General features: G+C 35.6%; 1 pseudogene; it reads right to left on the reverse strand.

Annotated features, from left to right (window-relative positions):
- Positions 1–4,929: 4,929 nt before the first annotated feature.
- On the reverse strand, positions 4,930–5,067 carry LOC145285413 (U2 spliceosomal RNA; annotated as a pseudogene).
- Between the last annotated feature and the right edge of the window lie 12,245 nt (positions 5,068–17,312).

The raw sequence follows: 17,312 nt of genomic DNA on the forward strand, positions 1-17,312 counted from the left end.
ATTACTAATTATCACTTTCACATATCAACAGCTACCAAAAGTAAAAAAAAAAAGAAAAAAATATATATTTTACGGATCCCCCCCCTATAATTACAGATAAAAAATGGATGCCGTGCTAATTTCTCTGGTCTAACTAAAATCCAAGTTTATAAGTGAAAGTCAAGTATTATTGTTTATTTGTGCTTGTAAATTAGAATGAAGACAGTATTTTCGTCAACACAAGCGGTTTTATGTAGAAAAATGTCGACTATTCGTCAAAATATAAAAATTACATAAAAGTACAGAATAGTTAACACTCGATAAGGTGTACACAAAAAAAAGATATAATTTATATCAAACGCATTAGAATTAAATTCTCTGCCTAACTCGCACACTTATATTTTGTGGAAAAAAGGGGGGGGGCTTCAATGCCTGGAAGAGGGGTAGAGGTCCGAGAAGGTCGGTTCTAGCCTGAGGCGTTTTTGACTGCCATTTTACGTTGTTACGGGGAGAAGTGGTGAGTGGCTGGGCCTTGGTTGTATATTGAACCTGCTTTGGGCCAGGTGGTCGTCATTTGGTTCGATCATTTGGTCGACGTTATTTCATTTGAAAGAGTTCTGAGCGGTGCCGACGACGTCCTTATTCTGTGGTGTTCATGTGTGCCAGTAGTTTTCTTATACTGCGTGTAAAGTGTTACGTGACGAGGTAGGTTGCTAGCAGTACCTCGGTGAGCACTTTATCTGTTACCCGTTGCTTGCCGATGTATATGCACCTTCCAAGACTGGGCGTGGTGTGAGGTATGCTGCGGACGGGGGCCTCTGCGGAATGCGGGGGCCGTTGGTTGCTTTCGGAGCTAGTCCAACATCTCACCAGAGAGTCAATGCGTCGTATTTTTTCAACTAGCGGTTAACTGACTCCCGAGTTGGGGTCGCGAAATAGCGATCCTTTCGCAACCTTTAAACCGGCCCCATCTCAGACCATCCAGCCCAGTTATGGTTGGAATTAAATTCTCGACAATTTATAAGACTTTATTTCATACCTTTTCGCCTATAACAAAGATACTTGTACATTTGATGACCGCCATTTCGACTATTGTTGGTTACCATCAAGTTCTACTTTCACTTGTTTAGAAGATATATTGGTAATATGCAGACACAGCGGCCTAGAACAAAATGTCCGCCAAGTTCTTAGAATGCATCCAACAATTCTTAAAAATAATGTTGTTGGCATGCAGACTAAAAAGATAACAATATTTCAACTTGTCATAAAACTGTCTTTAATTTTTGAAATAATTAAATCGCTTGCCAAGCGTCGGTTAACATCCAATTATTAGATGTATGAAATCTGTAATTTACCATGCGCATTGAACTGTTATTCGTAGTCAATTGGTGGTTGTAGCTGGAAATATTCAAAAGATGGATTTCATTGTTCCATATGAACAAAACTCTTTTTTAGCACTGTACTTTTTAGCAAAAGTTTTGGTACTTATGCAGAAATCAGACCATGCTATTTTTTTTTTTGATAGGATTTTCAAGTTCGCTGTAACTTTTACGGTTTCTTCTGTTTATTAAATTATTAACGTACAAAATAGTTAAAAAAAAGACGCTCTTCGTATGTTAAGAATGGGTTTCGAAATAGTAATGCTATTATTGCAGCACAGTTTGAATTCTGGATCAGTATTCTATTGCCGACAAAAGTCCCAATATTAAATATTTTTTATGAATCAAAAATGATAATTATACAGAATACGATCCGCGCTGTTTTTGGATTTTTAAGTTGAATTCGGTTTTTATGATATTTTTTATTAAATTATATAAAAGTATACAATATTTTATTTATTTATTTATTTTTTTAAGCTTTTTCTCTCAATGTTAAGAATGGGTTTTAAAATGTTACTATTTCAGCACGGCCCGTCTTCTGTATCTTATAAATTTTCCTAATGTCTGTCTGTGTGTGTGACGCGATTTATCTCGGCCTACAGGCAACCCACCCAGGCAAGTAAGGTACCGAAATGAAGCTTATGATCCAGCGGATGTTTTAGTGATATTTATATCCATGTTTGGTGTATGGAAATGCAAATAAATAAATAAATAAATAACGATTTACTAAACAACGTTTTATTTACTGGATATTTTTCCGGTACAAGGAGTCAAGTTTGCCCAGCTGGGCCAGCTTGGGTTCTTGTAAGTACAAAAGTTTCTTTCTCGTACTGCCTTCGATGGATAAACTTCTGTTTCCTGTTTTTTGCTGTTTATGAACTTTATTGAAATCAAGAAAACTCGAAGAACAAATGCTCGGGAATAATAATGAATAGAAAAAAGGCTTGCTTTTTTTTTCTATTCCTGCCTTCGGGCCAAGATCAAAGTGTAGTATCTGTTCTGATGCTACACTTAAATTAATTTGTCTCAGTCAATGGAGGGGAAACCCTCTATACTGAGACAATTATTATTTTTGGTCCCTACCAGACTGTCCCTTTTGCCTTTTTGGGGGGTGGGTGGGAACTGGTTTTCCCCACATTAAAAACGACCTTGTGTCACATGTTGCTTTCGTGGGAAAGCAAATAAATACTAATAAAAGGGCGGCAAAAAGACAGTCCTACTTTCTTTTGACTGTTTTAGTCATGTTTTCCTTGTAGCCGGCGTATTAAATAAAATTCGTGGAAAAATACCATTTATCTATTTTTAATATTTCATTATGAATACGCATAAATCTTACTAACTTTTAAGATTGGCACAGTCTGGTTAAGACGAAGCGAAAAGCTATTTTAATAAAGTTGATTTTAATACACTGCGAAAACAAAAGAATTATGGATACTTCTGAATTTTTGAACTCGCGATTTCCGCGAAGTTACTCGGGTATAACTGAAATAACCAGAAACGGTCGGCTGAGCCTTATTACAAAAAAAAAAAAACAGAAAAATGTTACAACCCCCTCCCCATGTTAAGAATAGCGACGACCACTGAAATTCATTAATACACTTGAAAATAATGTCTTAATATCCAAAGAATTACTTGTCGACCGTTTCCGGTTCTTGCCGTCATCCACCGGAAATCGCGGATTCATAAATGCAGCAGTACCGAATTATGCTGTGAAACAAATATTTTTATAAATATTTTAATTGCTTATGTGTGTGTGTGTGTGTGCCTGTGTTCGGAACGGTCTCTAGCAAAATACTCATTCAGTTCTTGATCTACAGACATGGAACCTGATATATAGGGTATTTGGACCTGTAAAATTAATTCGAATGCTTGCGCATATTACTGCGCTATTTAATTAAAAAAAATGTATTTTCAAGTTAAATTCAAGTTTTACGGTACCTTTTGTTTATTAAATTGTTGTGTGAAAGTACAGAATAGTTACAAAACACCATCCCCTCTCCAGGTTAATAATGGGTTTCTAAATGTTATTTCAGCGCGGTGCTGTAACGTAGATGCACAAGTGCCTAAATTCTATTTGTTTTTTAGCTGGTAAAAAAAGCTGCTAATGGGTAAAAATTAAAAATATAATTGTAACTTGGCAGGCGTAAGTCTAATAAAGCTGTTAGTTTTACCCATGGGCAAACATTCATTTATACCTCAAATAAAGTTATATTTTAAGTTTTTATATGCATGTGGACTTAGATGGTAATGAATAATGCTGGAGAACTATGTTTTCGTTTCGATTCTAGCTGATGGCACTAAAGTTTGTTTTTTTTAACTTTTGAAATCACTATTATATATTAGGTAAAATATAATAATTAGGGATATGACAACAGCATATTCTTTTCATTGTTTTGACTCTCCAGTGTGTATCTGTTGATATATAATTTTATATAGAGTGATGTGGTTCTCGGTTGATTAACTGTGTCTAACTATGTCGGATATATACTCGAGAGTCAAAACAATGGAAAAAATATGCAGTTGCCATCATAATCCATAAAGATCCATAATAATCCATAAAGAATTGGCTCTATATTGATAAATATGAAATCTGCATAAATTAAAATATATTTAGGCGTATTTTACGACCGGCCCATGTCGGGCGGTCTGATATTTTTTTTTTTTTAAAGACTTTACTTGTCATTTCGTCTTTACCAGTATCCGTTCCAACTTTTTAGACCATCTAGCGTACAAAATGTCCATGTTGGATTTATGCCAGCACGGAAGACCTATTTACTAATCTAAAAGTTGTTTAAACGCCAATGCGTTCAGCGTATCATAATTTTAAAAAATACGTCTTTTTTTTTGGGGGGGGGGGTAAATATTATTCTAATATTTTTTAAACTTTACCATTTATGAAAGGACGGCAACGAAACAGTACCATACTTCGAAAAGAAAACAAAACTTTAATATTTTAAACTAATTCTACACTCATTGCTTATCCTCGTCGTGGGGCGGTTATTGTACTAGTTATATCAATTAATACATTTGGTAAATTTTTACTTTAACTGCAACTCAACATTCGCCTTTAAAATGAGGAATTTTATAAGCTTTCAGGTTTGTTGAAAACGAATATTACTTTCGGATTTAGAGCACACAAGTAGTTTTCTGGACATTATGACATTTTTTCTGATATATTAATGAATGTCAGTAGCGATCGCCATTCTTAATATAGGGAAAAGAAGTGTTTTGTTGCACGCATGCGAATTAGTACTTTTCATTTGGAAAAACACGGCATCCAGTAAAAAACAAGGCCGATAACCATTAGTCGCGTGCTCTCGTGTAATGAATGAATGCGTGAATGTAGGATTGACATGAAATTCTTAAAGATAAACTAAAATGACCGAAAAATGGGCTGAAATGACTTAAATAAATAAAAAGTAAATGACTTAGAATGATTTTAATGAACTTAAGGATGAATTGAATGACCTTAGGAATGACTTGAATGCTTAAAAAATAACTGGAATCCTTCAAAAACAACTTGAATGATCTGGAGAATGACTTGAATGGCTTTGAGACTGACTGGTTGTAAAGTGGGTGATCATTTTACATTAAATTAATACAGAAAAGTGATCCCCCACTTTATATCACAAAGTTACAAACATAAGTACAGCATGTAGTAAGAACAGATACTACACTTTGATCTTGCCCAAAAGGCCAAGAAAAGGGTATTTATTTGCTCCCCCACCGAGCAAATTAGGCACAAGACCGATTTTTTGAAGGGGAAATGGGGACCAACTCCCCGGGAGTAAAGGAGCTGGATAGTGACAATTGGTATGAAGGGTTGCCCCTACATTGACCAAGGTTTTATATGTGGGGCTGCCCCCACATATGGTCTTTGCTTGTAGTATTTGCTGGAATAGATACTACACTTTGATCTTGGCCTTTTGGCCAAGAAAAGCTTAAAAAGCTAAGAACAGAATCTATTAACAACAGACCTTTGATCTTAACCAAAAAGGCCAAGCACAAAAGTGTTATGGACAAACCGACGTCGTGACTTATAGAGTCGCTTGCATGCGACTTAAAACATGGCCTCCAGTAAAAAATAGTAGATTACATTAGATAATAAAGGTTTTTAATACACAGAAAACTACTCAAATTTAAATGTGATATTCATTTTCAGCATACCCGAAAACATAAAAATCGTTAATTTAACAGCGAATGGTGAGTTTCCGTTAAAATTAAAACAAAAAATAGATTTTTTAATTGCGAACATATTGTGGTACATGGAAATTCAAAAGTAATTTTGAAAACTGTTTGTATTCACTTTGTTAAAAAAAGACCTGTGGTTCATTCTAACATATTTTATTAACTTTATTTCACTTATTCGCTCATCCAAGAAAAAGTTCCTTGTCGCTGACGAGTTAAACAGGTGCGAAACACCTTCGCTTGGGTTGACATCTTAAGTCAAACCAGTACATTTAGGAGATTAATTAATGCCTTTTTGATTGGTTGCTTGTTTTTGTTTTACATCATATCAATCCTTTTCAAGTTATTTAATGCCGAATCCAGTGATTCTGAAGAAATTTTTTTTTTAATATATATATATATATATATATATATATATATATATATATATATTGTCAAGTCGGTATCTATTTAACCCATAGTTGGGACCCCAACAGGTACTACCACTCCGGATCAAAGTGAACCTGGGAGCAATGGCTCCACACTCCCGAAAGCCTGCAAGCTGGGGTCTCACCGTCGGATATACTTTAAGGTAATATCCAGGACCATGCATATTTGAAATTTAAAAAAATATTTGCATGTTAATATAATACCTTTGTTCAACCGTTTCTTTAACAATACAAATGTTGATAAAGTTAAATTTTCAAATTTGAATGACTTTTTCTATCGTGACTTTGATTTTTTTTGGAGGAGGGGGGCATTGTTGATTGCTAGAAATAGCATTTTAGAAATTAGGCAAAATATAAATTAATGACGAAGTCCATTCAACATCGTTCAATCAATAAAACTGATTAAACAAGATTTGATGTCGAATGAAATGAAAGAGTTCCAGGTCGCGGATGCGTTCGACGAGCGCACCTTGCGATACTTATCTCTCTACGACGACGGAAAGATGTAGCACAACGGTTAGAAAATGGGATTAAAGAGTCAGCTCCTTGGTAGAAGAGCAGTCTTGCCTGCCAAAAAATACCTCAGTAGCTCTGTCAGCATTCTCCCGATAGAAGCGTCTCAGGTGCTTAGCAATAAACTAACCCCGTTCTCAAAGGAAGAAGACAAAGCCATGGAGGCTGTAACTGCACAGGATCAAAGCCACACCACTTTCATTAGGGAGCAAATCATCTCAACAATGGTCTTGTCTCTGTTGGTTTTAATGCCGAGGGAAAATCCCCGCCTGGGTTTACGAATAACACTGGTTCAAAATCGGAGCAAAAAATGTCTAAGTAATTTAGCGGAAGTGCATCCCACGTAAGGCGTTTCTTATTGGATAATAGATAAATCACCCTGCGTGTGAATTTGGAATGGCACGTGTGTGAGAGCAAGAGAAATGTTATATGGCAAACACATAGAAAATAAGAGGTAAGGAGAGCACAAGTTTACAAAAAAAAGGTATCCATACAAGAGTCGTCCCAAAAGTAAAGCATTCTATTTTTTAACTAAAAAAATTGAGGAGCTATGAAGACGAGTGTGATACCATTAAAACGAGCGACCTTTTGTGTTCCAGTATTTATTTTAGTGCTTATGCACTTATGTTACCGTGCTATTTTTTAAATAGTACTTTCAAGTTTAGTTCAAGTTTTATGGTTTCTTTAAAAAAAATAAATAAATAAAATGTTTGAAAGTACAGAATAGGTAAAACACCCGACCTTCATATTTATCATGGCTAAATAATAAAGTTGTGATTTCAGCACGGTAACGTAAGTGGATAAGTACCCTTTGTTTTTATACATAGTCACCACCATTCTCAATGCACTTTTGCTAGAAATTTAATGATGCATGCCTGCTTCTGGCACACGTCCATGACAGGGGTTGCTTTCTTAATCTCACATTATCAATCTCTGCAACAGAGCGCTGAAACGTTCAGGTCATGAATGCATAAATTCCGTCGTCATAATTCAATTTGGAATTTATTCTAATCCATTCGGGTTGAACAAAAAGTAGGAGCCATTTCTTTTGGAATGCCCCTCGTGTGTGTGTGTGGGGTATATATATGATCGTATAGATATGAATGCATATTGTTGTGACTAATATTCTTATCTTGGGTGTTATTCTTACAACGTTTCGGCCGATGTAACAACCGACCTTCAGGTTTATCGTAACTTTCCATTTCATAGACATCACATATTTTGAATCCTAATGATTATGGTTGGCGAGGAAAAAAGAACGAAAACATTTTTCTTGCATTCACCAATAGGAGAAAGTTTAACCAGGGCATATAAAAATTATAACATTAAGAGACAAATGAGTTTCTGGGGTTTTACATCGGCCAATGGAGGAACATACCTTGTTCATCTTTGGCTTTGATTTGATAGATCCTCTGAAAAGCCGTAAATAAAGATTCGTAAAAGTCGAAGTCTTCATGTTATTTATAGCAGCTTTATTTCGGATGTTTCCCTCATTGGAAAACTGCAATGCTGGTGTTATGTAGTTGGGAACACAAGAAATTATTTGTCTGTCAATCTATGTGTATTATCGATATATCTATCTGTCTATCGATTTATCTATCCATCCAGTGATATTGTTAAAATAGTTTGTATTGGAAGTTATTTATTGTTTAGAGATGTTTGATAAACTTGTCAAAATTATAAATTGGAAAAGTTACGCCAGAAGAGTGTCTGATAGCTGAGTCGGAAGGATGTGGTTGTCACGTGATCAGTGGAAAAATAGTTGGAGTTGGATTGCGGACGTCAACAGAAGATGATCTGAAAAGGGACTCCTCTCAAAGGTGTGGTGGGGGGGAGTCGTCTCAGACCTAACCACTCAAGTAAAGATCGTCGATCGTTCCTCTGCTAGATGTAATGCCTAGGGGCGAATAAACTATAAAAAAACAAAAAAACAAAAAAAAACATCGTCTTAAATTAATCGCATGCGTCTTGTCAACAGAATCAACTCCCTCAAGATGATAGAAGAACCCTCCCAAAAGGCAGCAGCCGAGCCAGGTATACCATGTTTATGCATTCGTGTTATATGTCAACACACACAAACACTAAAAGAGACACTATTAAGGATCATTACAGGGTTAAAAGGGTTAAAGAAAAGAGTTAATAATACATTAAGAAAATGTTAAGAACAAACACCTTGACTGCAACACGATAAGCTAGGGTTCAATTAGTGAAGAACCACCATAGACATTTAGAGACACGTACACACATTCAGATGAAACCTTCGTCACATACATACATATGCAGTAAGTTCATTCAGTGTATATACACACTGCCCCCCCCCCAAATAACATACGTTTATTTAGTGACTACATAACAGTTGATCCCAGACTTTTACTATCGACATTTTCCTCTACTCTGAGCCATTATTGTTCGTGGACCGTCCTTCTCCATCTGATTACCGACCATGTTTGCCCTCTCTTTGACTCACAGCTCTTGACAAACTGATACGTGTCTTTCAAGCTCGATCGTTACGTCATTTTTGTTTGTGCTAGTTATGAAAACTAACATTCCTTTCTATCAAAACATTTTAACATAATTTTATCTGTAAATATTTATTTCGCTACGATAACATTCTTTCTGGCATTCTATTTTTACAAACATTAATAACGATCATAATAATCGATGACCAGCACACCTTTCGGCATTGCCTGCCGATGTCTAACAGACGTACGTACGCAGAGATCAAAATATTACTAATATTTCTTAATTTTTAAGATAAGGACTGAAAAAAAAATCCAAACCCTATCAAACCAGAATGGGCTCTAATTAATACGAAAAGGTGGGGGGGGTGACTCTACGCTCTTTCCATTTCATAAAGATATTACATATTTTGAATTCTAACGACTATGGTTGGTAAGGAGAAAAAAAGAACAAAAACATTTTTTCTAGCATTCACCAATAGGAGCCACTGTGACGATACACCTGAAGGTCGGTGGTTACATCGGTCGAAACGTTGTGAGAATAACAGCCAAGATGAGAATATTAGTCTGAAAATTACAACTAATACATAAAACGATACTGATTCATAGGTTAGTTCTCTCCCACTCCAAAAACTTAGACAGTACGATCAGAAAGTGGGGTTGAGAAGTTAGCGCCCCAGAAAGGCACTCTGACCTGCAAAAAAGTACTCAGGCAGTCCTGTCGGCATTCCCCGGTTAGGGCGCCTCAGGTTATTAGCAATAAACTAACCCCTTATCAAAGAGAGAAGGCAAAGCCTGGGAGGGTGGACCTCCTAGAACTCTGACCTGCAAAAAATGTGCCTGAGAAGCCCCGTCGGCATTCCCCGGTGAGGGTACATCAAGTGATCAGCAATAAACTAACATCTTCTCAAAAAGAGAAGGTAAGGCCTAGAAGGGTGGACCTCCTAGAACTGCATAGAACTAAACTCCCACCGTAAAGTCAACAGGAACCGGATCATTACAGAAATCTCTAATCTCTGTTGATTTGGAGACCAATGATAAAAAATCCCTAGCCGAACGTCAGATTCTTTACGTAGAGGATCATGGATTCAGTAACCCTCGATACGCATAGTCAGGGCGGAAGAAAGTAAATATTTATTTTCATTAAAAATATAAAAGTTTTTAGTGAAAAATTTGGCACACAGACGAAAATGAGTGAGGTGGGGTGGAAGAACGGTCGTATTGAATAATTGCTAACTAAGCTAACCTAGATAGTTCTTACTTTCACTCTACTCTCACCACAATACCGCATTATTTTTATCCTCGCCCCCCCCCCCTCCAAATCAACACAGATTATACCATTCCTGTAATGATCCAGTCCCTGTTGATTTCACGGTGGGAATTAAGTACTGTGCAGTTCTAGGAGGTCCACCCTCCCAGGCTTTGCCTTCTCTCTTTGATAAGGGGTTAGTTTATTGCTAATAACCTGAGGCGCCCTAACCGGGGAATGCCGACAGGACTGCCTGAGCACTTTTTTGCAGGTCAGAGTGCCTTTCTGGGGCGCTAACTTCTCAATCCCACTTTTCGACCCTTGTGCAGTGGGGGAGAACTATTTTTGATACTATACATCCGTCAGCGCATACATCCTTCATCAATCACCGTAAAACCATCATACCATGACCAACCTACCATATTATTTACAACATGCAACGGGGGAGATAGGGGGCATAAAAATGTTATTTACAGCAAAAAATGATATTTACAATGTTAGTAAAAATAACCACCCTCATCACTAAACTGTGGCAGATACGCCGGTTTGCAAGTTGAAAGGTTGATGTGGACACTAACGTTTTGATACTCGCACCTCTTTCGAAAACTTTGGAAGGGGATGAGTGGAAGAGGGTATAGCAAGGGTTTGCGGGTAAACCTTCGCCGCTACTTCAGCATTAATCTTACATGAAAAGGAACTTGTCCGTCAAAATGTAACGACTACAACTTATTTTAACTGGCTTCCACTCGTCGAGTGGATGTCGAGTCGAATAACATGCAGATGCGCAACTTAACCATCTATGTACACATTGACCAACCAGAAATTCAAGGAGGAACTCCGTAAAGTATATAGGGTTCATTTGTGCTCCTAAACGAAATTGGTGCTTGTACAGTGGCGACAGATCGATTTTTAACAATAAGATTGCAGAAACAGGATATGATTCCGATGGCTTATTTTAGAAAGCATATTTTAGATTATTTTCAATTTTTGCGCTAAAATAGGATTATTGTTTAGAAAGCCGTTCTTAAAATGAGGAGGAAAGGGTGTTTTATTTCTTATTTAATTATATCAATATTCCGGAACTGTTTTTTTTTTTTTTAATTAATTTTTTGTTTAAACTGAATTATCTCCCTTGTTTCACGATATATTTCCCTTGTTTGATCTGTCGCCTTTCTTTGTACAAGCACCCATAAATTTTCTCACATGCCACAATCATATCAAAGAACCACTTGTTTTCAAAATAAAATGTTCTTAAAAAATACAGATATTTCGTTTAAAAAATAGTTTATAATTACTATCACGGACAAAAATCATTTTAAAATGCAATTGGAAAATTATTTTTAAAACCCCCACATTATTTTGGTTTGCCTACTCATTTGTGAGCCATTTGCATTAAAAAATGATATTTAATAGGTAATTTTGTAATTTGTCATCCAAAATGGCGGACGACTGTGGCGTCAGTTAATCGTCTGCTACTTTAAAGAGTTATGTTTCCTTATATTTCCAATTAATTTATAAAAACACCGATTTTATTTACTCAATAAAGTTTTAAAAACAAATTTCTAATAAGAAATTGTTTTTAATAAATAAATCGGAAATATACCTAAACCTTTAAAATAGCAGAAGATTAACTGACATCACAGTCGTCCGCCATTTTTCCACCAGGAACTACAAAATTAATATTTAATATTTAAAAGCAGATAAAACAATTTAATTTACCTTAAATAATGCCTGACTAAAATAATTAACTTTTCAGCTATTTCCTAATGGAGTACATAACCGAAGTTTTTTTTACTTACAGTCTTTATGTGCGGCATATTAAATTGCTAAAAACTTCTGTTAAAAATTTTTCGTACTTATTCAGAATAAGGACCACTTTATCGTCGGCATATTCCGGGGCCGGTTACTTAAATTGGCAGAAGGTGCCGAGTGAAACGTGTTCTTTCTTTTTCTCTTTACAGAAAACGATGGTCAATGTTTAAAACGCTAGCAAGAAGTTAAAAATTAAGCAAAAAAAAAAAAAAAAAAATGATCGGAAACAGTTATCGTATGGTAATTTCGATGAAAATAGTACTTGTGCAGTTTACAGGCCGTGCTGAAATAACGTTATTGTTTAGAAAGTTCTTCTTAACATGAGGAAGGAGGTATTTTATAACTATGCTGTCGTTTCACCCATCAATTTAATAAACAAGACACCGTTTGCCAATTGTCGACTGCTGCGATTTCATTTATGCACTTTCCGGCAATTTATGTAACTTGAGCAGAATTTGCCGACAATAATGCAACACCTATTCTGTACCATATTTTTAAACACAAATAAGTCCAAAAGAAATATATATGTGTATGTGCGCGTACACGTAAAGTTCGTAGGAGAGAACCAATATAGTGCTCGATTATAAACAAAGTTTAAAAATAAGAGCGTAATATTTATATTTGTGCAACAGAATATCAGAAGAACATTGGTACCGTTGGTTTCAAATTTAAAACAAAGAGACCAGTCTCTGGTCACCAATGTAGGACATTTATCGGCGTCGGTTTATATCTTATAGATATAAATACAGACTAAAACCGAGGCTGAAAAGAGTCCGACATTGACGACCAGAAACTGGCTCCCTTTGTTTTGGACTTGAAACCGACGGTACCAATGTTTTTCAATTCTCTGTAAGATATATAAGATATATCTCTTATATTAAAGGAACTGTGTGTGTGTGTGAGAGAGAGAGAGAGAGAGAGAGAGAGAGAGTTTGCTCTCTATGAACTCGGAAACTACCGGCCGATATTTTTTTAAATTTCACACGAAGGTACTTGATGTGTCTGGGAGAGTTCTTGTCTCTGGTAAGTATCAATAATCGAAAAAATCCGATTAACAGCCTTATACTGCCTTACATCACTAGTGCATTTGTTACATGAAAAGGGCTGTCCCATTTTCATGTAAATAAAAAAAAAAGAGAATTAGTTAAATGAAAATTATATCAGATAAAAACGAGGATCGAACCCTATAGATAAGTTTTAAAGAACAATAGGTTTTAAATGGAATGTCCAGTTAAATTGTTAATTCTTTTAAAATATTTTATAAATAAAATTTGGCTGGAAAATCTATTTACATTCTTAGAAAGAATGCATTATAAAAATATCGGTTAGAGAATTAACAAGTAGGTTAAATTCCTTTGTAAAGCAAAGAGAATGGGAAATTTCTTGGTCGTCAGAAATGCTTTCAAAACGTGAAAATCGCGCATGTTTGAAACATGTGAGTAACAATGCATGCTTAAACACGGAGGCATGTCATGCCATGTGTCTAATATGCACGTGTTGGTCATGCAATGACGTCATGGGTCTCAATATAGTCAGTCAAAAACTCAGTCGGGGGAACTCAGTCAGTCAGGGGAGATGAGAGGAGTCAGAGCTGATAGAACCTTGGAAGCGGAGGTTAGAAGAAGAATCATGTAAGACTTGAATTCCTTGATGCAAAGCCATTGACCGGTCACATTATATGGTATAATAAACGGAATCCTCATCTTTTTGTATCTGCGTCTTCGAGTTATGTTTTCAACAGAAAAGGTATTGTCCATTTATATTATAAGAACTTGTGAACATCATCATCATATACAGAACTGTCGTAAATGCCAAACACACTATCTCTCGGTCTATCTGTCAGTGCATCATAAATCTCCTCTCATTGAATTACATGCTCGGCTCACCTGTAGTAAACTGTACCCTATCTCTTTATATATAAGATTATCTCTATCTCATAATATGTCTCCTTATATATACAGAACTGTCTCTCTCTTTATATATACGCGATATATCTGCACACAACATGAACCTCTAAGACTCTTACTAACATGAACCACAACAACAAATATATAAGTCGTCATCCAAATACTATGCAACATACACACATATTTGGTGAACGTGCGTTTGAAAAAAGAAACTTCGGTTACCACGGATAATCAACGTAGTCCAGTATAAAATATCACTAAAATAAAAACTAGGCGATATAAAAAAAAAAGAAATTAAGAAAAAAGAAAAAAAACGAACACACACATACACATAATGGAACAAAAGTATACAAGAATTTTTTTTAAAAAAGGGCCGATATGCCGCAAAAGAAAACCGTAGTAATGAATGAAAAAAAAAACAGTTGTAAAAACAAGTCACCATGCGTAATTCATTGATAAATGACTTATTTTGTTTAAAAAAAAAATACACACATACACACAAATGGAGAGATTGGGGTTATCCATTATTGTTTTGAAATTTGTATGGAGTGTCAGTTAGAAAATTTGTGTCAATGTGAAATCGTTTGGACGAATTGTTGAATTTAATTTGTCAATCAAACAGGAATTTTTCAAAAGTCGCATGTACTGTTTGAAATAGCTCTTTGGAAAGGCATTTTTGTGTTCATAGTTGAACTTTTCGGCTTTTTGTGCGTTTTATTTGTTTTGTTTTTGAAAAAAGGGACAGTTTTCTTTTGGACAGACTTTGTTGAATTGTTGTTATTACAGACTTTTTTTTTGAAAAAAGTTATAACTGTTGATCATAGTTTTGTGTAAATCATAGTTAAATGTATTAAGGTATTTTTTGGGGGAAATGTTTTTATGATGTTGAGCAAATATTGAAATTTTTCTTTATTGTATGTAAATGTTATTGTATTTTTGCGAAAGGAATTCAATTCATCATTTAGGTATATACATTAGAATTGAAATGATTGAGGAAAAATAAGATGATATTGATAAAGAATGGTTGGCTTAGAAATCAGTTTGAATTTTAGAGAGGTGACAAGATAAATTATGTAAACGGGTATTTTGAGTTTTCAGATGTGATAAGCCGAAAGAAAGAAATTTTCTTTTTGACAATTGATTTCTTTTTATGATGCCCATAACATTTTTCGCAAGAAGAGTAACTTGCTAGGGAGATGATAAGCACTAGAGGTGCCCCTAATTAGAAAAATACAGATGGGAACCTGCGATATTATGTGCTTTTTAAAGCATGCCGTATGTAATGGTTTCGAGCAGAGGATAAGTCTCGGCACAATAAATTTAAAAGGCAGGCATTGGAAGGATACGAGATTTCCTTAGGAAAAAAGGGCTATGAGAATCCAAAGGTTAATCACATATGCCACAATGAAGTGAGAGAAAAGTAAAATAAATATAGCGTAAGGACGTAGGAAGATATAACCTTTATTTTTTTTTTAGAGATGCATGAATGCTGGATCTTGGAAGCTCTGATGAGAGAAAAGAAAAAAAATCACAAAAATCGGGCCATAGCTAGAAATTAGGCGCAAATAGGAATCATGGCGCAAGTTGGGGGCTAATTAGTTAAGGGTGATTATTCTCTAAAATCTTCATCAAAATTCCAAGAGTCCGAGCAAGGAAATCCAAGTGAATCAGTGGATGAAAGGTATATCTTAAAATCTGGAAGCCAACCACGAAGATTAATCATGAGCTTTGAGATGTCCCAGATAAGATAGTTACAAAATGAAAACAAAACCATACTTAATAGAACAATCGGGCAAAGGATACGATCAGGACACGTTTGGGACGAAAGGAGTCGTCAATTTCTAAAGAGGTAAAGTGAGACCTCTAGTTTACGGCATACGGATGGCTGGATAAAGCAGCTGACGTGGATCCGGGGAGGAATACCCTACACCCAAAAAGTAATGCCAAGAAGATCAGAGAGGGTCTGATCTAATAATAATAATAAAAATAAATAAAATATTAATTGAAGTCAGTTGGAAAGGGCTGACTCAAGGAGTTTTTTTTAACCTTATCTTTCTTAGCCTTGTGGTTGTGTAGATATAAAAAAAATGTACTAGAATTTAAAAATGCGTACATTTTTTAACATAAGGATAGATGGAATGTTAGAGAATGGATTAAGAGAGGAAGGTGTGTAAATTATATAGAGACACCGGAAGTAAAGATTAGCTGATCGGATTGCGTGTGAGTCATGTGATCAGGTTAGCTGAATCATAGAGATTTGGTTTGGACGTAGAAGGCGACAGACGTGTGTAAAAATGAGACCAAGAGTACCACGCAAGCCAGAGATTCACTTTCCATCTTCTGCGAGACATCTGGAAAGTGAAATAAAACTATAAAACAAATTCATCGTGTTGGATCACTCCAACTCATGAACCTTCATCCGAAACAGGAACCATCTCCCCTCCAAGACACGAGATGTTCCAGATGGACCAACATCCAAGACGCAGAACGTATGTTGAAAAATACATGTACCACACACACACACACACACACACACACACACACACACACATACACACACACACACACACAATGGTATATGAACATATCATTTAATAGACTGGACCACTAGACGATCACACGACATTAACTCTGACTAGACGATCACACATGATCCCCTTTCTGATACAACAACGCATTCTTTTGTAATACAGGGGCGCGTTCGAAATGAATGTTTATGTTTAGAACAAAATTAAACCATTATACTTGACTTTTGCTTTTTAAACTTAAAGAAAAGCCATTATTTACAGATAATTGTACAAAAATCAGCAGATTCTCTACAGTGCAATGTAGACTACATTGTATTGTGAACTAATTCACTACAGTGAGGCATGTGAAGCATCCTTCTGGTACACTGCAGGAGGAGAGGGTCTTCAATTAGAGCAGCAATCAATCAATTTGATTAAAAAATGAGCGACTTCATCGATTTTGACAATAAAAGTATAGGATGTGTTTATCCTTATTCAAACAACATCAGTTCTTCCAACTAGCATATGAGAACACCATTTAAGACTGCAAATTATGCTTCACATGGATTTATTGTTCGACAGCTTATTTGAGTATCCTGTCTAACAATAAATTCATTTAAAGTATAATTTAGTCTTAAATTATGTTCTTCTATGACAAGCTTTATTTCCTATCTTTTTGTTTTTACATAGGAATCACCACTTATCAAGGCCCAGAGGCCACTCGAGGATAAGGGTTAAGGAGTGTACAGTAGTCAAAGGGACAATATCACAGTAATCGTTATTAGTGGAAATTTGGTAAATTGGATTACTTAAGGGGAACGGCACAACAAGAATTTGTTTACGTTGGACTTCAAGACGACCATATTGTAGTCAGCTGGAAAGTAGGCAAAT

The sequence above is a fragment of the Euprymna scolopes genome, chromosome 9 (genome assembly GCF_053919585.1).
Source record: "Euprymna scolopes isolate OS-2025 chromosome 9, ASM5391958v1, whole genome shotgun sequence".
NCBI classification, from domain to species: domain Eukaryota; kingdom Metazoa; phylum Mollusca; class Cephalopoda; order Sepiida; family Sepiolidae; genus Euprymna; species Euprymna scolopes.